The 22804-nt window shown below is 41.5% G+C and overlaps 1 protein-coding gene across 2 annotated transcripts in view; it reads right to left on the bottom strand.

Moving 5' to 3' along the window:
* TGFBR3 (transforming growth factor beta receptor 3) overlaps positions 1-18599 on the bottom strand; it is a 154350-nt gene extending 135751 nt beyond the window's left edge. The window contains exon 1 of one of the 2 annotated variants that reach the window (XM_039343517.1): positions 18223-18599. The gene's annotated coding sequence lies outside the window, so the exon portion shown is untranslated. Of the gene's footprint in view, positions 1-9634; positions 9860-18222 lie in introns of those variants that run through there. The other variant, XM_039343518.1, reaches the window with a different exon arrangement.
* Positions 18600-22804: the final 4205 nt, after the last annotated feature.

The following is a 22804-nucleotide window of genomic DNA, read 5'->3' as shown; positions in this document are numbered from 1 at the left end:
TCTGCTGTTACAATGGTGTAGTAAATCAATCACCTCCAAATTTCACATCAGAGATCACCATTTGATAAACAAGAGTCAGAGAGCAAAGAGTTTCAAAGCTGAGGAGAAAAAACAACAACTAAAAGTCTCTTGGCTGGTAAATATCAGGGGAAAATCCCAAGGATTTGAACCTTAGGATTGGCTATATTAGCATATCTAAGGCAGTCCTTAAATTACAACCATAACTGAGGTCCAGAATTGGTCCCATGCCATAAAGGGCTTTAAGGGTTAAAACCAGTACCTTGAATTAATCTCTTGGCCTAACTTCAAACTTGTCTATAAAGGACCAGCCAATTCTCCTATTAAGAGAACTCTGCTTTCTCCTTAAGTCTCTGATGGAAAGAGGAAAAAGGGGGTTCAATGTGAAAACAGTTGTCCCCATCTGATTTTCCTTGCCTATTTGCCATAAAACCCTCCCACCGGTTATCCCAGAGAGAATGCAGCTCTATTTTGTTTGTCTCACTGCTACATCAAAATTCAAGAACATCTCTTATAGCAAAACCAAGATTCTTCTCCTATCTTAAATACATATTAATGAAACAACATTTTCATGGGTTGGAATCTACTGCAAGAAATGCATAAAGCAGACTCTTCGGATGGCGTAAGTAACACTACAAACATCTGAGAGGAACCAAAGAAATAACTAATTTATAAATTATCAAACCAATCTTCACCGCTCCTTAGCAGGGCAAATGGCCAGATATTCTTCAGGCCATGAATAAAGCCATCAGAACACTAAAGTTGACACCCATGTCAATTTTGGAAAACAATGAACAGAAGAGAAGAATAACTAGCTACAGAAGCTCTGAACAGAACTCCTTGAATAGGAAAATTGTAACCAGAGCTTAGATCACTCTTTCCTTAAGGTCAGGGTATAATACAGCAATGCTCTTCTTTGTGGGGCAGAAAGCCCTTCTGAGGGGGCATAAAGAAAGAGGTGGTTATGGGAGATAATGCTCTTCTGACACTCATTATCAAAGGGCACAACTTTGCCACCACTTGGCATCAATAGGCTTTTACCCATGAATGCCTTTTAGATGCCGCCTTGGACAATAAGCTATCATCCAGGAAAAAAAATGCAGCTCACACATGGTGACACTCTACTCCCACGTTTCTGACCTGATCTCACACAATCGAATTTATGAAAAAAGTTCCTGTTTGTTTCCATGGATCTCTTAAAAAAAAATTTAAAAAAAAACAACTCTAGAAAGTCTAAGCCCAGGCATTTTGCAAATAAATTCTAAACTGTAAGAGGGCAGTTGGTTGCAATGACATCTGTGCTTCCATTCAATGCATAATGCAAGACAGAAAGCAGAGTCTTCATATGCTCAGTTCCTTGTATTTGCAGTGCTAAAAAAATCTTATTTTCTCTGCATTCAGAAAAATCAAGAATCCTGGCTTAAAGATGCCAAAAAGAAGCCGGCCTATCTTCTGAATCCAAGGTCCACCATAGGAACTCTTGACAGAGGCAAGGCACATACAACTACAGTTTACTATTCAAAGAGTCATTTGAAATATTATGCTTAATCCCCATTCAGAATCTGACTTTACTGGATTTATTAGTTTCCCTCCCATGTTTTTTAAACCATTACAATTTGTGCTCAGAATGATGGCATTTTTTTCCAATGGGACGAGAGTATCTAATGCTAGCATTCTTTTAAACGTTACATATTTCTTACAAAGGGTAATCTTGTGGTAGCTGCTGCTGTTATGGTTCAGAGAACACATTTTCTATATTGATCTTTAAATTTTAACATCTTTTAGAATTATAAAGCAGTTTAACATAAAACCTAATTTCTTTGCAAAATGGTTAAAGCATGAAGTCTGATACCACCCTAGCACACCACCAGCAAAGAAAAAACAAAACACGATGTACAGATGTTGGGATATTTTGTTTAGGTTATATTTTTAATGGAACTAAGTCCATTCATATTTCCCAGACTAATAGCATACATAAACCAGAAAACAATTATATTTGTGTTTAACTCTTCTCTAGGCTTTGTGATACAGTTTTCAGTTCAGACTCCGGCAAGCCAATTCTCAGATAATCAGACGAAATCAACCCGATATCAAGAGACGGATGAAAATACATACACATACACAGTCTGGATGGCTTATAAACAATTAAAACAAATATAAAAACAATTTTTTAAAAAACCCAATATAAACGCATATAAAATGACCATCATAAAATAATCATAAAATTCACAGCCAAGATACTCCGTACAACCACTGTACTAACTCGACCACATTCCCTGTTCTCTACGACTGTTGGCAAAACCATGTTTTCAGGGTTGTTCAAGAAGCCAGCAGTGTTGAAGCCATTCTCATCTCCATGGGGATGATGTTCCATTCCTCCTGCCAAAATGATGCTCCTTAGCTGATAAGACCCTCCTGCTGGACCTGATGGGACAGTAAATATAATTGGGAAGAGGTGGTCTCTCAAGTAACCCCAGTCCCATGTAACAGCTTCTCAGGTTTTTTTCTATACGTTTTTATTTATCAGCAATATTCAATTCTTGTGTATGTGTTTAATTGGAATTTGTCGAGCCCACTGGGGAGTAACGTAACACAATCCCAGATGCATTGCTTTAGGATCAAAAATATGTAACAAATGTGACGTTGTGTGGCTTTAAAAAGATAGAAGCGCAACTGGCGAAAGTCACAGAAAGTTGATAAGGGGAATATAATATCTCAGCAATTCAATATTTGCCTCATTTATTTTGGATTATTCAATTGCAATGTGGTTCTGATATAACCAGGATTATTCAATTGCAATGTGGTTCTGATATAACCATTCAGAATTATGCAACTACTTATATGATTAATCTATGTTCTGAAAACGATGACTCCAGACTATAGGCAGAAATATTTACAGATTTTGTTATTTTTTTTAAAAAAATGTTAGCAGGAACTGGAAAACAGCTGTATGAAATCTTTCGAAAGAAGCAGTGTTTTTCCCAACATGAAATTCTTAAGTGCAGAGAGTCATGGTATTCTTTAGCCTGTCTCTGTATTATATTCTTAATTCTTTCTGCTGAATCTGAAGGCAAATAATATGATTATTGGTTATTACTAAAAAAAAATCCAAGCAAACAATAGTCTTTCTTTCGGACTGAGCTTGATCACCGAAATCATAAACAGAAACTTTTATAAACTCCTGGGAAACAAGCTGAACTTTACAAGACCGAGAACATTTCATTTCTGGAAGCTAAAATAGTTCTCAATTTTACTAGCAAAATCCCAAGGAGAGAATTGCAATGAGTTACTCAGTTTCAGCTACATTTAATAAGACATTTCCACAAATCTCAGCTAAAGGCTATGGGAACTGGAAGAGTGCCAACACTGGATGTGTTATGTCACTCCCAGATCTGCCTTATTCCACTCTCACATGATGCTTGAAACTTTTTTTTTTCCTTTTTAAAGGTAACACACTGCTGTGTGTTCTGTCAAATTACAGGAAGCCGCAAAATACACATAATTATACCCTAAAAAGAAATAGAGATTTTTCTTTTTTCTCTCTGCAGTAACCCAAATTCATTTCTGCAATAGATACCGCATTTAGTCAGCCACTTCAAGGACACTCTGTAAATTTGTATTTCTGTCTAATAGTATATTTTTTGTACAAAGAGATCCCCAGTTCAACCTCTGGTGTCTGATTGGTGAAAGGGGAAAAAATGTTTTAATCAATCTAGGGCAGTGATGGCGAACCTTTTAGAGACCGAGTGCCCAAAAATTGCCCTGTCCGCTCTGCCCTTGCCCCTGCTCCATCCCCCCACACTGCCCCCACTATGCCCCTCCCACCCACAGGACCACCCACCACCTCCACAGCTCACTGTAGCAGATCACTCAGGCAGCCCAGCAGCGTCATGGTGGCCATCCCCTCCACCCGTGCCCCACAGCATCATCTACGCGTGACGGGGCGTGAGGGTGGAGTCTTGTCCCTGCTGCCATGTGCTTAGCTGTGCTGCTCTGTGCGGGTCGTGCCCGAGGATGACTCTTCTCCGGGGGGGCTGCTGGTGAGGAGGGGGCCGTGAGGGGAGGCGGGGCTAGGGTGACGGCCCGCGTGCCCACAGAGAGGGCTCCGAGTGCCACCTCTGGCACGTGTGCCATAGGTTCGCCACCACTGATCTAGGGACAGATGGTTAGTGTAAATATAAATCAGCAGAATTAATCTAGCCATTCTTGGACCAAGATACCTAACCTGGCTCCCTTGCCAATGTATGCCTCTACCCCAATGTTTCTCAACTTTGGCAGCTTTCAGAAGGGTGGACTTCAACTCCCAGAATTCTCCCCTAGCCTTCAGCTGAGATTTGTGGAATTCTAGGAACTGAAGTCCACCCACCTGAAAGCTGCCAAGGCTGAAGAAGACTGCTCTACCCTAACAAAAGTAGGAAATATTGTAGGGCCCAGAGGAGTTAAAAGAAAGCAAAGTTACCAATTCACTTTCTGCCAAATGGGTATTTGTGAGAGTCCCCACAACATCTTCTCAAAAATCACAATATACCCTAAGTATTAAGATCACCCTACCTAGGCTAAATGGAGGAACACTCTAAGATCATTTAAAGTAGCCTGCTACATTCCTAAAGTTAACTAGAGTTGGAAAAACTGGCCTGAAACGTTTGGTCAATAGCAGGAGCCTTCAACTTATCCATAACGGGAAATATGCCTTGGCCCAAATTGTCAACATGGGATTCCACCAGATGCTTCTATGTCAGTAATGCTCTCAAAGGGTGTGATGTAGTTTAGCTCAGCCTGCAAGACAATTGGGAATTCCAACAAGATGATTTAATACAATATTAACATTTAAACCAAAGGTGCTTTTTCCAAAGGCAACTGGACTTTGGGAAACAACAAAGTCCAGTTGCCTCTTGAAAAAGCACCTTTGGGACAACCATGGCCTGGATGATTGAGAATCTCCATAGACATTAACATCTAATTTACCTACAACAGTAGAGGGAAATACGTTTTTAGAGTAATGTTTAATGCTGCTTTACTTCACAACACTAGTACAACCTAACAGTGCCTAATGATGTATTCTCTCAGAAATAAAATTACATCCCTATTACTATTTAAAACTAGAGCAAACAAATTTTCCCCATCACCAGACAACACATACACAAACATACACATCCTCCTTGGGGTCCTGCCATTGGCCTAGTAGTTCATTTAAATTTGTAACACTAATTTTCTGAACTGGATAGTTTGCACTATTTAATAATAGAATTAGTCTCACACAACCTTCTGTTTTATTCAACTATATGTCTCCATAATCTTTGAGTTTAGAGAGCCTCAGAGATGACTCTGTAGAAACTATGCAGTGAAGCAAAAACGTATACCAAAGGAGGCTCTAAGTCCAAGAATAAAGAAAACATTAGAAAGAAACTCAGACTATCTTGTCCTATCTCCATGAGGTATTTGAAGGAGAGAGGGAAAAAACACTGAATCTGTTACATAACCTAAATCAGTGGTTCTCAACCTGTGGGTCGGGACCCCATTTGGGGTCGAACGACCATTTCATGGGGGTCGCCAAACAAGGCTGTCCGCCATTTTTTTCCCCTTTTCTTTGGCCACGCCCCTGGCACCCGGTGATGTATAAGTGGTTGGGGGTCACCACAACATGGGGAACTGTATTATGGGGTCACGGCATTAGAAAGGTTGAGAACCACTGACCTAAATCAATAAAATATGATTCAAAATAAACTTTTAGAGTCAGTTTCCTGAGCTGGCCGACCTTAAAGGTTTTGACATCACATGCAGCATTATCTTAAAATCCTGAATGTGCTCAGCAGCCTTAAAAAAAAGACCCCATTTTAAACCTTCGACAATAATGCATCTTGCAAGGATAGAAAAAGTATATTGTCCAAAGGTTAAAGTAGATAAGAGACGGAGACCCTTAATTAGTTTACCTCTTGCATATTTTAAAGATGAATTGTAGTCCTGAGAATCTAGATGTGGATAAGGGTAAAGGCAACAGAGAAATAAAATTAAACCTTCCTTGCATGCCTTTTTTTTCCAAGTTTGAATCACCCGGTACATGTATTTAGGGGTTTTTGTTTAAAAAACACCTATAAAGAAGATTGCACAATCTTTTGTTAACATATTACCAAGCTTAGTATTCAGCATACGTATTCCCATAACTGCCCCTTTCTCCTATGAAGTCAGTCAGTCTTCAGGGTTGAAACAAATTCTCAAGTATTGTCTTAATAGGATTATGCACGTATGTACATAATTCTTGCATTCTGGTTTTGTCTACTGATTTGTATCTAGGTAGGGCATAAGATTCCTGCTTTTGGCATATCATAACACATGCTAAATTCTCATTATTCTTCTTTGGGTTTGGCTCAAATCAGGACTATGAATATGCAATCAGAATCCCAGCAAGGGATTTTATATTCATTACAAAAATGTCAACGCCCACATGATATATTTTACCATGTTTATTTAGCTAGGTAAAAAGGTCTTATCTAAGTCACTGTCTCATAACCTTTGATGCAATTAATTTCCAGAGATAAAAGCTCCTAATACTGTCTAAATAAAGTTTCTATGGGAAACTCCCTATCAGAGAAACAAGCCAGCTTAATCTTTTCCAGATTGGCCTCTCCTTCTGTTTTCGTACCCTCTTTACAGTTTTGCAAATTCACACCCAAAAGTTGTGCACAAACAAGGAGGAGGCCTGCAAATGGATTCTGAGCATTAACTTTTGCAGCACTAGGTTAAAGATTAGAAAGTTTGCTACGCTACACTCATGTCAGTTAGAATCTTTTGGTTCCGTAGGCATCTCCAGAACAACTAAAGCTAACTTTCTGGCATTAAGGGGGAAAAAAATCGTGCTAAAACAATCAGCTAAGCAACTTCCCATAAAAGATTAAAAACGCCTATCGGAATTAGGAAACTTCTCCCACACATGTGGAAAAGGCTTTTAAGTGCAACACTTCTAAAACAATGAGTCAAAAGGAACTTCCGCTACAGGAAGAGTAAACCTTTCTCCCAGTCGTGCCTACTCTAAATGACAAGTCTAAAAGTAAAACACTTGCTTTTATTGGAGTTAATACAGAAGGTGATCGATCAAGTTGGTCATTGTCAACCATGGAAGAGGTTGGTCCAGCCCCAGAAGTCCAAGTCAGGATTCCTGGGGTTGACCTGGGATTCTCTAGCACAGGGCTGCATCATCTCTACTCTCCATCAGACAGACATGGAAGCTGCTGCCAGCACATCTGGAGGGCATCAAAGCACTGACCCTATTTTAGATCAATGGCAAGAATGTACTCAAAGCTGAGCTGGGCAGGAAATGTTCTTTTTTTCTCTCGTATAGAAGGTCAGGTTTTGGATGCTTTTAAGAAAGCTGGTTGTCAATATTCCAAAAAAAGTAGGGAACCTTATAGAGAAAACAGGACAGTGAAAAATGAATGCTGAACTATTACCATTAGTAGAAAAAGGACTGTTTTCTGTCCATGTATTTTCTTTCACATGCAAAGTCTATTTTATCTCCAGCAGGTCAAGAACCAGAGCATGGTTTCCCTCCAATGTTATCTTTATATTAGTTGGGCTGAGAAACAGTGATTAGTTCAAAGTCTTTCAGTGAACTTCTAAAACTAAATATGGACATGACTAGGACCTGGATCTCTCAGGTCCTCGTACAAAATCATAACCACTAAATTTGCTCTTGGAAGCTGATTTTTCAGAGCCTTGACAAAATTGCACAACAGATCATGGACTTTCATGCTTTTCAAATGGCTCAGAGCCCACCCACCCCACCCACCCAGTGATTGCTAGCTCATGGTCATTGGTGGCAGTTCGTTAAAGAGATACAAAGAGCATCTCTTGACATAAATTTTGAGTGGCTATTCCATGCCTGTTACAAGATGAAATGAGAAGGAACTAAAATAATTTGAGTTCTTGACTATTCAGGTTGGCAAGAAAGTCTCTCTTCTGACTTAGGTGCTAAGAAGGAGCTAGATGTGTTTATGGCATCATTATAATGCACCAAAATCTACTATACAGTACATATATGTATGCTGCATGGCAATCCCTTTCTGTCCCAAAGAGTGTAGTTTGCTTCAGTGGGAAATATCTCACTCTTTTCTAAATTGATATAATTGTGATGCAATTAACCCAATTCAATAACCCAACCAAATATATATATGTATGTACGCATACGTATACATATGTGTATGTATGTATGTATATGTATATATCTTATCTGTTGGGTAAGGCACCTGGTCTACCAAATATAAATCAGTCTGTTCTAGTTTCGCCCCAATCTAGGAGCATGTTTTGCAGGAAGATCTCACATACTGTGAACACTATAAATTCAAAATTTTGTGGTGACAAAGAGTTTGTGGGAGACTAGTATAGCTATTTCAGGCTCATTAGCCCTCATCAGCTAGTCACACCCTTCAGGGATTCGAACCTGGGCAGCTTGCATGTTAGGCAGCTGTATTACCCTTTTGAGCCACAGGTTCCCCCTTACTCCTGTCAGCAGAAACCAAGGAGGATATATATCTTATCTGTTGGGTGAGGCACCCGGTCTACCAAATATATAAGTGTTTTTTACAATGCACCCTGTCGGCCCAAATATCGGAAGAAGAAATCTTTTGCCTGTATCAGCCCAATCTAGGGCTAACCCCAGCCAGCAGCTGACAAAGTGAGAAAGAGCCTGTGGCCTGGAGGTCAACACAGTTGCCTAACGTGCAAACAAGCCCAGGTTTGACTCTCAGAAGGGTGTGGCTGGCTGATGAGAGCTAAGTAGCTCGAAATAGTTATACTAATCTCCCTTTAACTCTTTGTTAGCAATCCAAATTTAACATACACACACACACACACACACACACACACACACACACACACACACATATATATATATATATATATATATATATATATATATATATAAATGATAGTGTATATGCATAATTCGTCGCTGTTATTTCAAACCCTTGTAAGAGATGCAAGAACATATCAGAAGCGTTCTAGGGGTGCGGGGTATAGAAAAGGTTGGGAGCCGCTGTCCTACATTATTCAGTGAATGCTGAATGACCACTGTCATTACCATTCCAGATAGGGTTAATTTGTTGGTCTTTTCCTTATGGTGCAGAGGGTTCAGCCCAAGAATCTTCTAATAGAGGAGGCTTCACATGCTAGCTCCATCTAGAGCTACATTAGGAGGATTCATGCTGCTCTCTAACTACAAGGCGCACATCGTAAAAGTTGATACTCCCAGAGAGAGGCAATGTTTTCAGTGGAAAAAAGCCAAGAAACAGATCCAAAGACAACCCCCAAACTGCTTTCAAAGTTTTTTGGTCAAGTAAAACTGCAAGTCTTATGGCTTGAGTGAACGAACTGCAATTAAATGATCACGGTGCAGTCCCCTGAATTATAGCTGTTAGAGGAAAATAGCATACAAACATTGTTTTCAGCCTGGCCTTCCCATAATTGGCAGGCCACAGCCAGATCCACAATATGCAAAGAGTTCCTTACCTACAGAGGTCTGCACAGCCACACACAAGTCTGTGCACACTTACACTGCCAACACCTCCAGGACTGCTCTGCAAAACCGTAGGAAAGGAGATACCACAAAAAAGAACATTTGTACCTGGCTGACTCACAATAGTGAGCCTCTCCTGGCTTCTGTCCCAGAGGGTGCAACATCCCTCTGCTTCTCCCATGTCAAGCAAGCTTGCTACCGGCTGCATATCTGGGCTTGACAGGTGTGGGTTGGAAATCTCCCTCTTGTTGCAATAGCAAAACAACACAACACGCCAATCCAAATGTTGTGAACTTTCTCAAGATCTTAAAAACACCAGCAGCTAATCAGACCCCCGTTAACACACTGTGCTGCTCGTTGAGAAACATCTTTGCAGAAGTAGAGATGTTTTGATTGAATGGCAGGGACTTTCCAATCTTTTCAGCTTTAGCACTCCACACTGGCTTCCTGTTTAATGGAAATGAATTGCAATCAAGACAGGAACTCTCCAACTCCTTCTCCCACTGAGACCCTCCATTGTCCTTTCACCGTACAGTCATCAAACTAAGAACGCCACATTAGGTCTAGGGACTAAGTGGAAGCTGCGTCCTTAATCTTCAAAAAAAATCACTGTTATGTACTAAAGCCTTGGTGCATGCTGCAGAAAACAGACATTCTTGTTACAAATTTTGAAAGACTCAGAATGTTCTACCTGCTCTACTGCAACTCATTTTAATGCATGCAGGACACAGACACAAGGAAGAGGATTTAGGAGGGAAGAGGAGAAAATTTAAGTGGATGGTCCTTGTAAAAGTGACAGCTGGAGGTAACTTCCTGCAGCTGCTCTATAATAAATAATCTACATACTGTAAGGGCCAGGCTGGTCTCCTCCCTGTGGTGACGTTTCTGAAACCCAGCCTCCTAGTTAACCATTTTACTTCTTTGGTTATAGTGGGTAAACATAGAGGGCTTGGCCTTCCTTTTTCAGAATCTTCAGTATGGAATTTCTCGGTTACTATCTCCATGATATTCTCAATGGAGATGCCATGAATTGAACCTGGTCCTTTGAACATGCAGAACACACATACCACCAACTCTTTTGCCAGCTTAGCAACAGAGACTACAACCAACTGCAATGGAACCTGCCCATCATGATTGTAAATCAGTGGCCCCCAACCATTTGGGCACTAGAGACCGGTTCCATGGAGATAAGTTTTTCCATGGACCAGAGGGGGCGTGGTTTTGCATGCTGCCTGTATCCCCCAGATGGGGTGTCGCTTGTTTGCGCGGACCGGTTTCTGGCATGCTGCGGACTGATGCCAGTCCACAGACCAGGGGTTGGGGACCCCTGTTGTAAATCACGATAGTTCTAAAACAGTCACCCATGAGACTGATCCAATTTTACAAACTTTTGTGCAGCAGTCCTTAAGCAAACGCCTTGGCTATAAAGCAAATGCCACAGTCCTTAAGTGAACCAATGGTTCTACATAAGTCACTTTTGCCAAAAACTGGAAATAAATGCTAAGTTTGGGCAAAAATATCATAAAACACAGTCATGTGACTACAGGATGCTGCTATCAGGCGTAAAAATAAGAGCTCGCTTCCAAGCATCCAACATGCCAGGGGGCCATCAGAACTTCCAAATCAGGTTGTAAGTGTCCCAGAGAGGTCTATCAGAACTTCAAATGGTTGCTAAGCAACCAGTCATAAATCAAGAACTACCTGTACTGTATCACACAGGACCGTTCAAATGGTATATTCAGGAAGAGTGTCCCCAAACGGGTGACCAAAATTGAACAACTGCAAGTCTGCCACGGTTTCCAGTTAAGAGGACCAAAAACACTAATTTGTGAAAGGGCACTTTTAGAAAAGGAAAAAGCTAACTTGTTAGTAATATCTCCCAGACTCATCATCATCTTCAAGAACCAAGGCTGCAAGTAAACAGGGTACATGATGATTTTTTTGTTCTGCTAGGTTGCCCTTCACAAGCACACGCACACCGAGATAAACACAGAAATATCTTTTTTAGATATGTTAACCAAGGCTAACCACATATTACCATACTTTTGCTCTTTTTTGTTTTTCCTTGAAAATAAAAAGGCCAGTGGGTGGTTTTTTTTTTTTTTTAATGATTTGTCATTGAATTTCAGGAGAACAAGAACAGAAGGCTCCAGGGACACAAAAAGGGTGTGGATTACTCATCCCTGCTTTAGAACATTATCACTGCATTGTGCAAACAGAAGCTTGCAGAGGGTATCCCACTTGCCCAGATCTCTCTGCCAAATTACATCTTACAACAATCTTCACTTTAATTCAAAAATTTTGGATGCATAGAACTGTCGAATTTAGAGATCACTGCCTCTGTGAAAGAAAATAAATAGGTGAAAGCTGTTGATCACCTTGGAAGATTAAAAAGTGCTGGTTAAAATTACATCACGTGTTTCTTTTCTATGTCAGCTCAGCCAGTACAACCAAATTGCTTCTGCATGGTGGAGAAACTTCTATTCTACAATTTGAGTTCCTCGCAATCCCCTCCTTTAAAATATATTCGTATTTTGCCTTCCCTCCCTCTTTCTTTCACCTGCATGCCCCTAGGGCAGGGGTAGGCAACCTTGGCTCTTTTATGACTTGTGAACTTCAATACCCAGAATTCCTGAATCAGCCATGCTGACTAAGGAATTCTTGGAGTTGAAGTCCACAAGTCATAAAAAAGCCAAGGTTGCCTACCCTGCCCTAGGGCAAGGACAAAAAAAAAAGAGCTTTATCTAAGTAAAATGATATTTGTTTACTTAAATAGTTTTTCTTGGTTTAGGAAACTGTGATAGTATTGGAGGACACCAACTTGAGATGAGCACATAACGTGAAAAACACAGCAGATATTATAGATTAGCAGCCTTGGACATCCTGACATACAATCAATGAGCTGATAAGGTGGCAAGAGGGCAAAATGATCCCTGTTCTATTCATTTTTTTTTCAATGTGGTTGAAGCAGCATACATCCAGAATTATTTTATCGGTGACAGATTAGATTTCTTCTCAATTAAACCTGCAAGCTAAGTACATTGCAGAGGATCAGACATACAATACCGCTAAAAGTAACCTTGGACACCACCAAAAGATATTAGAGGAGGTCTCTGATTTTAGAGATCCAGTCTGGTGCAGTGGTTAAGGCAGAGGTCGCCGACCTTTTGGGCACCAGGGACCGGTTCCGTGGAGAGAGGTTTTTCTGTGGACCGGGGGGGGTCGTGGTTTTGCGTGCTGCCTGCATCCCATGAATGGGGCTTTGCTTGTTTGTGCAGACCGGATGCTGGCATACCACTGGGGTTGGGGACCCCTGGGTTAAGGCATCAGGCTAGAAACTGGGAGACAGTGATTTCTAGTCTGCCTTAGGCACAAAGCCAGCTGGTTGATCTTGGGTCGGTCACTCTCTCTCAGCTTTAGGAAAGAAGCAATGGCAAACCACTTCCAAAAAAACCTTACCAAGAAAACAGCAGGGACAAATTCAGGTAATCATAAAGAGTCAAAACCCAGCTCAAAGGCATCCATCTTTCTTCCCACCCTGCTTTAACACAAAACAAGATGGATCCGTCACCCGTAAGATTGCATTCCTCCGTATCTCTCTTTTTCCTTGACTCTCTTTCCCATCATCCATGCTCCAAAAGAACGTTGTGCAATAGCAACTAAGAAGAGTTTAGCACTCCTCATTCTCCTATAGGTGTTAAAATAGTCCCTCCACCCTACAGTTGATCGGTGATCTGCAGCAATGCTGGATTTAAGTGCACAGATCTGCTATTGTCATGTCCTGTTTGACCCAAAGATTCTCCCCATTCAAAGAAAGCCCTTTTTTCTCAGAGGAAGCCTGGGAGAAGAGATAAACTTTGTACCACACCCTCAGGGTCAATATCTTTCTGCTCAAGAAACCTGCTGGGGGAAAACAAATTCCAAACTCAAAGATCCTTTGCTGCAATTTTCTTCAAAGCTTTATTGCAAAGCTTTTCCAATAAGCCAGTAAGCATCTTGCTCTGATTTCTCAGCTATTTATGTGGCTGCAAAACATGAAGTAGGGAATTAGCTAATTTATAAATATTTGCCCCTGAAGAAAACTGATATTACAGCTTAAATAAGAGGACTATTAATGCCCCTGCCTTTTTAAAGTATTGAAATACTGTGAAGTTTTAGAAGTACATCTTCTTATACAGTATATTAAATACCTTGTGCTATAAGCTTACTGTTTAATTTTATGAATAATACCAAAGAAATGTTCAGTATTTTTAAGAGAATTATGGCTAATTAAAGACTGTCAACTGAGAACAGCAACTTTGGAATATTGTCCTAATACATTATTTAACTATAACTATCAAACTAATGAGTTGGGCAATCATTCCAACGTAATTATGACAACTTTTAACAGCCCATATTATTCATAGAAATATACAAGACTGCTTTATAACAGGTAAGGCTTATTTCCATGTACCCAGAGGTGGGATTCAAATATGTGAACAACCAGTTTTCTGTGTGGATGCCGCTTCTGGAAGTCCATTCTGGACCTGGGCAACGAAACATTAGCTACCAGTTCTGCCGAAGTGGTGCCAGCTGGCTGAATCCCACTCCTGCATGTACCCCTGTATTGAGCTGGTTCTCGTGTCACATCAAGCCATAAATTGGTTTGCTTGATTTCAGCACAGCTATACTAAGCAACTCGTTATTGTGGTTTACAGGCGATGATCTAAGATGCTTAAATGTGGTTTGCCAAATAAACTATGGCTAAGTGTTTATTGAACAAGCCACTATGTCTGTACTTATTGGCAGCTTCCGTTCTCTTTTCCATTGCAATTCTTTTGTCAGTGACTAATCAAGATTGATACCGAGTCCACATAATATAAAGCATGTGAGTTCGGCTGCAGCCCTCCCGCTACACTAGTTCTTCTTAGACAGAAACGAGACATTACCAGCAAAATATTCTATAGTAATCTACCGGTGATCCAGTACATTGTTATATTTTTAGAATGACTTCTTCATTGTGACCCCTGCAGAGTCCAAGGATATATTTTGTATGCTACTGGATACATACAAAGTACGTATCCACGCCTTCAAGTCATTCTTGACTTCTGGTGACTGCCTGGACAAGTTCACTCTATTTTTCATGACAAGATTTTTAAAAAGTGATTTGCCATTGTCTGTTTTCTAGGGCTGAGAGAGAGTGACTAGCCTAAGGTCATCCAGCTGGCTTCGGGTCTAAGCCAGGACTGGAACTCACAATCTCTGGTCTTCTAGCCTAGAACCATATACTATGCACATTTAAGTACATTTAAGCAACATTAAAAACAAAAAGCCAATCACAATTCCCCAATCAAAATATCTTGAACTTGTACATTTTTATATAAAAGTCCAGTCTCGTTTAGATGAATCGGACTTGCCTCCCACAAGGATTGTATTTTAGAAATACATGCAATTAAAAAATATACTTCAAAAGCTAATAAGCTATTATCCCAGCAGGGCTTCTAAGCTTGTTACTGCTGGGTGCCAAGCAGCTGTTTTGTGGGTAAAACTTTTCCATCACCATATTTCCAGAGGCTGGAAAAAGTTTTCTCTCCAAAATATCTACAGTTGTTGCACAAACACCCTGCTTTTGAACAGGGTGAGGAAGAGAAGTTGGCAATTCTAAAAGCAAAGTATGATATAAAAAAGGCAGCTGTCAGTGCTAAAGGTGGACACAAGAGCTGCAACAGACAAAATTCAGCACATCTTCAGAAACATTTGCCCAGCAATGTGATCAACACTGTTCCAGCTTCTCATCCTTAAAGCAGCATTAACTTACTCGACTCTGCCAGCTAATAGTAAAACACTAAGGGAAAAATTACCTTCTGTTTAAAGACAGATGAGCAAATACATTTTGATCCACTGAGAATAAAAAATCTGCATTCATGGTTAAAAAATAAAAGGCTTGCCATGCTAGAATTTTATCCACCCAGCAATTCTATTAACATCTCCTATATTAAAATTACTCCACATAATCTAGCCCAGATGTTGGTGCTTGCAATGCCAATATGTCCTCTGCATCCACATAGCCCTTTAAGCGGTGTTTTAGTTAATAAGGATTAGCAAAAGCAAACAAACAAAAACAGTCTGGATTCACATTTTGGCCTTGCTTAAAGCAGGAATCCACAGTCAGTCACTGTCAATGGCCTGAATGGAAGAGAGGCTGTTTAAAGCAGGAGTCTTCAAACTGGGCAACTTTCAGACTTGTGGACTTCAACTCCCAGAATTCCTCAGCCAGCCATGCTCAACCACATCTAGGCTCTACTCCACCCTAACTTTGAGCCAGGAATTCTCTTTCAGCCCAATCTACCACGCAGGGTTATTGTGAGCAAAAATTGGAGGAGGAAGCATTATACAACATCTTCAGCTCCTAAACATCTAATTAAATGAACACAGGTAGTCCTCAACTTATAACCATTTGTTTAGTAATTGTTTTGAGTTACATCAGTACTGAAAAATGTGACATGATCAGTTTTCAATTGTTGCAGCCTTCTCGTGGTCACATGATCAAAATTCAGCCATTTGGCAAGTGGCTCATATTTATGACGGCTGCAGTGTCCTGGCAGGGGGGTCATTTGATCACCTTTTGCGACCTTCTGACAAGCAAAGTCAATGGGGGAAGCCAGATTCACCTAACAACCGTGTTGCTAACTTAACAACTGTGGTGATTCACTTAAGAATTGTGGCAAGTAAGGTTGTAAAACGGGCAAATCTCACTCAACAACTGTCTCACTTAGCAACAGAAATTCTGGACTCAATTGGGATCGTTAAGACGAGGACTACCTATAAAAAAAATCCTGTTCAAAGCACGCAAAGCTGTTTAAAACTACCGCGTAGCATTAAAGAACAGGTATGGCCACAGGAATAAAACTTAAAAATCATCATTAAGCTTTTGTTATCCAAAAAGCATCTTACATTGAATCACCAAACCGCAAAAGCCAATGTCATCCAAAAAAATTTCAACTAACCCTTTTGTCTTGGGATGACACTGGTGGGATGTTTGAGTATTTAGCTGGTTGTATATGTAATTGTCTCTAGAGGAGTATTTATCACCACCTCAGGCGTAGTGATGTCACAGCACTGCTCTACACACTTTCATCATGCCTTCTTAAAAACATGGGTTTACAATCCCACAAACCGCTCCCTTATAATTTCACCTAGCAATTGTAAAATGGGCGTCTAATTGTTCATTTCCCTTTTAGCTTATGTGGAGTACATGCAATCAAGTTTATTGTGACATATTTCCAAAGAAGTGGACCCAGGGTTCTAGTTTAATCTATTGGGTCCACACAACCAGAATTGCCCAGGGAGACACAGAAAAGCCAGGCACCTTCCTGGACACAGAACCTGGGGTTTTCAGAAAGCATAATACGAAAAATACGAACCAAATTGCAGCATTTTGTAGTTTGCTGCGTGGTTTAAAAATAGTGAAGAATTGCTGTTAAGTAAGAAGTTGGTCTCTGAAATTTAAGAGCATTTATCAAAATCTAAACATAGTAAGAGTGACATAGTTCAAATGCTTTCAAATCAAGCCTATAATCATAGCCAAGAACTCAAGTGCCTAGTAATTGTGTAATAGTAAATAACATGCTAACACAATGCAATTGCTTCAGTCAGTGGTGTGAATCTGTAAGGAGGGGCGCAATGCAATCAAAATAAAGGACCAATTAGCTTATGTAAATTACCACAGGCCACCTGAACTGAGCCTATGCTTATTTTGAAGATTAGGTGTCCCCAAAAATCTGGCACACTGTAAATGGATTATAACACTCATTATCTTCCTAGATAGGAGTTGCAGCCTGCCGTGTACTATGCAACACCTTGATTCCAGGAGAGCAGCTACGCATTGGCTCGATTGCACTAAGTCCCGGGGTAACTAGCTTGCATCAGGCACTGCAACATTTTTTCAGCGCTGCTCCAGAAGTCTGCAACCCTACTTAGGAGTAAAGCTTAATGTGCAGAATTACTTTGGAGCCGATCCATTAAGTCTGACAGTTCGGGGGAAGGGAAACCCTCCCAGAAAAGGTGCGCAGATGGCGGGATTTGATGGCACCCTGCAAGGCAGGCTACTGACTGCCCGAAGCACATGCCGAGTTCACACGTCGCGCTAAGCCAGGGTTTATTTAACAGCGATTTACTAAACAACCCCAACTGGCTACTTTCACACAACACAGGAAAGCGATCCCAAAGAAGCGCCGGAGGGCAGGGCGCAACACGCGATCGTAGCCGCGTTCTGACACGCCAGGGAGCTGTCAAAAGTCCGGGGGGGGGGAGAGTGGGAGGCTTTCAGCTTGTTTGCTGAGTTACGAAGCGCCCCGTCTTTGCGAGCAAAGCAACTTCGGGGTGGAAGGGCCAAGATCTGCTTCCCCCGTCCTAATTCTCCCATCCTGGGGAGGGGATCTTCGCCCCCTTGCCCTGCAGCCCGAACCTTGTTCTGCCCTGCCCAGCACCGCGGGTGTCTCTCATCTCCGCCGGCCAAAGCCTGCCAGGGAAAAACCCTTCGCCCGGATTATGAATCTCGGCGTTTGTCAACACGCCCGCGCACCGATTCGGGTCTGCGCGTGGGCAGTGGCGAGTCGGGCAACACGCGTGTCTTGCGCTGTTCCCGAGCGGCCAGGAGAGAAGCGAAGGGACGGTCCCGGAGCGAGTCCTGCTCCCAGCAAACCCAGCATCCTTACCGCGCACGCTTGGAAACGGGGATTCCCTTCCGAGAAGCCTGGCCAGCTTCCCTCGCGCAGGATCGGGGCGCGCTGCTCCCTCGCCTCCTCCTCCTCCTCCTCCTCTCCAGAGATCTGTCAAGGCAGAAGTTGGGCTCGGAGGAAGCTGCTTCCTGCAAACTTTTTTCCGCGGCGCTTCCACGCGTAGCAGCGTCGCCCTCCGCCTCCTTGCTTTGCCTCCGGGAGGGGGGCGGCACCGGACAGGGAAACGCCGAGGCTCGGATGCTCGGTAGCCGCTCCGGTCCGGAGCCCGTCCGGGGCAAGCGTCAAGAAAGACGCACCGAGTTGCTATGGCCGGACTCTTGGGTTAACCCCCTCGTGCTAAGGAGAGAAACATTCCCTGCGGGGGGACTCGCGCACAGGCCCATCAATCAGAGCGGCGCAGGCCTCCTGTTGGTCGGAGGGCGGGTGCTTGAGAGATGATGGACAACCGAGAGCAACCAAGGAAACGCCTCCTTCCTCTCGCTCGGCTCCGGATTCCTCGTTTCCTTAGATGAGTCGGAGCGCGATGCGGAGCGGGAGCTGGTTTCCTTGCGGTCGCTTGGCCCGGATCCGGCTTGGCGAGAATCCTGCTATTCCCCGGGAGACAAAACTTTCAGGGTTTGATCAATTTCGGCTGAAATTCGGTTTAGTTTGCCAGCCAAATATTTCACTCTTCTAGGCAAATGTTTCGTTCACTTTTTATAACTGGCAAGGCAAGTTTTAGTTTTCTCCTACTTCTGACACGACTGAGATCAATATTAACAGGGTGTATTAAAAATAATAATCGGTTCCCCCGATTTTTTTTTTTTAGCTTTAATCGAATTGATTGGATTCTGGCTTTTGACTCTCATTTAACCTTTTTTTTCCCCCGCTTTCCGTAGCCCGTCTAAACCTGCCAATTCAGGATAGATGCATCTGGTAAGATAGACTTCTACTACTGCTAGCCACCCTGTCGAGCTGCTTAAGGATAATAGCCGTTAGAGTCCGAAGTGTTTGGACAGCAGAGGCTGGAGAGATTTGCAATAAACACGCAATTAAAAGGGGGGGGGGGAAACAAGTTCTTGAAGTGTTCTAGTTGCAACCCATTAGTACACTCGCTTTTTTTTGTTTGTTTGTTTCTGTGCCTTTAACACTCCCCTAAAAGAAACTCATCAGCTATCCAACTGTTCCTGACATTGGAATTCAAAACGTCTTTGTTTCAGCTGCATCATGCCTGTGCAGCACAAGATTATGTATGTTTACTGAAGATTAAATTTCACTCTATTCAACAGCACTTGCTCGGAAGTGTGCTGGAAGGCTTGCTGATATAACATCAACATCAGGATTGAAAAGGATTGTCATTCCAGCAAAGTTGCACAAGTTTTCTTTTCCAAACAGGAACTGCATGCAATTAAATATTCAAACCATGAACAGATGGATTTTATATGAAGGTGCAGTTAAGACCGCAAGCATTTATGAAGTGGTTAATTTTGTTATATTCACACACACACACACACTAAAATTATGAAACTCTTACCTAAGGAGAAGAAAGTCAAAGAGTGGTTCCAAGCACAAATGAATCTCCAAAAGTGAATCCTTTAGGATGGATTGCATACTTTTAATTGCATTTGGGCTCTTCCCCTTCCGTCCCTCCCCTTCATTAAGAAATCAAGGACAAACAAGATTGCTAAGGGCTGATTTGCCACCAGAGACCCTCCCCTGATTCATGACCATCTGGAGATGAACAAGGATTCTTTTAGGGTAGCCACCACTAAAGTCCATTGAAAGCGTTGGTCTAATTATATCTAAGTAAGAATACACTCTAGAAACAGCATTTGGAAACTCAGTGGGCCAAAGGGAAGAGGAGGGAGGATGGTGTGAAGTACACTGTAGACAAGCTCCTTGCTTCTTTCCATCCAAACGTTCCTGCTGGATTCCACCACCATCATCGCCACCCCATCCAAAAGCTCTTCTGGGCTTCCTGTTGTTAGCTAGTTAGCTAGCTACTTCAAGTTCAGAGATGATGAATAGACTGCACAATTTCAGACTAGATCAAATGTCATCCAGAAGAAGGGCAAATGTTTTTGGACACTTCCCTGGGTAAACACGACTGCAACTAGCAGTCAGTAATGTAAATTGTATATAATGGTTTTTCCTTGACATGCTGCTTTTTGTTTGCAAAGAGGGACGAGATTTATTTGGTTGGTCAAACGGGGCAGGGAACAGACAGCATTCCAAACCTACAGTATGAACTCAGGATTAAACACTGTCACCTAATTGTCCTGTTCCGGCAGACCAAAATCCCAAGAAATCTGTGTATGACTTAAAAGTAAACCTCCAGAGTTCAGGCAGCCAGTCTTGTAGACTCCATTGGTACAAACCATTGAAGGTTAGCTTATTCGTAGTTGACCAACTGAGATGTGGATCCCTTGCACTTCCTCCTGTTGATACACTGCTTTAAGGTAAGTATCAGGAAACAATCTCCAAATGTGTGTGTCTTAAATATTTCAGGCCCATATCAATTTCTTATAGTAGTACCAGCCGTGGGATTCAGCCAGTTCACACCAGTTCAGCAGAACCGATACCTAATTTTTTGTTGAGTTCAGCAAACTGGTTATGATGTTTCCAGAACACTTCTGGTTTTTGTTCAACTTCCTTTCAGGTGGGGGGGGGGGGAGAATTCTCCCCAAAAGTCAAACAAAGGAGCGACGGAAACCAAATGGAGAAGTGGCTCCTTCGATCACATCACTCAGGCAAAAACTAGGTGGTGCTTCTCAGAGGTAATTTCAGGAATAGATGATTTATCTCTAGTTTCCTGACTGGTGCATACAGGAAAGGGGCAAGGCCACCAAGTATTAGCTGGGGTTGTGGCTAACAGAACCGATTGTTAAATTATTTGAATCCCATCACTGAGTAGTACCAAGTAGTTTTCAGGATGGGGTGAAATGTTCTCTCAGTGGACCTCATAGTTAAATAAGCATTTATCCAGTGACAAATTATGAACTTTCAAATATTCTAACCATATTTCTATTTCCAGGAAAATACATACATAAAGTAATATGGGGGGGGGAAATCCTTATTGTCAGGGTCAGCTTATTCTTTCTTTCCTCCTGGTATTCATCCTTTTCCTATTTTAACTGATAGATAACAATGCTAAAATTGCTTTTGGCTTGGTCTGCCTTTTGTTCTGCCCTAGCAGTTTCCCTCTTTGTGGCCAATGGGTCACTTCAACTATCCCAAATAAGCCATCCAGATGCAGCCAGTCCTGAGCAGTTCTCCCCAGAAGGGAACAAGTCATACCACAATCAGAAAGTTCCTGGGCGGTGGAGAACTTTAAGGAGCTAGACATCAGGAGGACCTCAACACATATTGTAACTCTAGAAAGAAGACGCAACACTAAATGAGCATTGAAAAAGAAGTGATTTTTTTTTTTTTTTTGCAGCAGTGATCATCACCAAATGCCCTTGAAGTCAAGTAAGAATACAAGCCAAAATTCTATTTTAATTGGGGGGGGGGGAGTATTCTGTAGCTATTCATTTCCAAGCTGACTCATGTTAAGAGAATGACTCACTTTATTTTGCAACAATGAAGGAGCATGCTGATCAGGAGTAATGCTGTCTTGCAAGTAGAAAGTTTGACTGCCAAATAAATTCCAGAATGGCTTCCTTTTTTTTCATCCTAGTAACATTGCAAAATAAATTCTAAGCCTGTTTTAACTTGTATAGCCATATTTTGTGACAACAAATTCATTATGTGTATGCGTGTGTGTGTGTATATAATATCTTACTAAATATATAAAAAGTATAAGTGGAGTCTGGCCATTCAGATTTTTGTAGCCCATGTCTGGTAGTCCTAATGTATTGAGAATTTAATAGTTCACTTTTTAAGGGAAGCACATGACTTTGTGATTGGAACAGGGATATGGTGTATGAGAAATTAAACATTCCTCTGTGTGACAAAGCTTCCCTCAAAACACACAAAGCACTTTTAGCCACAAAATGTAAAAATAGATAGATAGATGATAGATAGATAGATAGATAGATAGATAGATAGATAGATAGATAGATAGATAGATAGATAGATAGATATGCACACATACACCTTCAGGTTTCTCTTTTATGATTCATAGGAATTCCAGAGGACTAAACTATCATTTTCTCCTTTCTCACAGCCCTCATTCAAATTAGGGTCTCTGCAGCAGAGTGTCCAAAAATATAGTTTATATCAAGAGCTCCAACTTAAGAAATGGCTTGCACATCATGCTCTGTTGTGATATGGTCATAGGTGGCTGGTATCATACAACAAGGCTAACTATACACTGTAGTTCACAAACTGTAGTGTCTAGCCCTGTGAATCTGGCAACAACCTCTCTGGAAAGCAATTTACCCCACTATCTGTAAAATAACTTTATAGATAGTGGAGTAAAGGAGAAATGCCTTGAAAGCCTACCAAAGTAATTCTCCCACACAAGTTGTACCTAGTGTAATTAAGGTGGAGTTACTCTGAGACTCAGCATCTCTTTGGTAATGGCTGTTTCCTCCTTAGCTGTCTTGCTGCCCCCACAATCTGTTAGGCATTCCAT

Source organism: Crotalus tigris, unplaced genomic scaffold, assembly GCF_016545835.1.
Source record: "Crotalus tigris isolate CLP2741 ecotype Arizona unplaced genomic scaffold, ASM1654583v1 scf7180000017857.1083437, whole genome shotgun sequence".
Lineage (NCBI taxonomy): Eukaryota > Metazoa > Chordata > Lepidosauria > Squamata > Viperidae > Crotalus > Crotalus tigris.
This window is presented reverse-complemented; position numbering and strand designations above follow the sequence as displayed.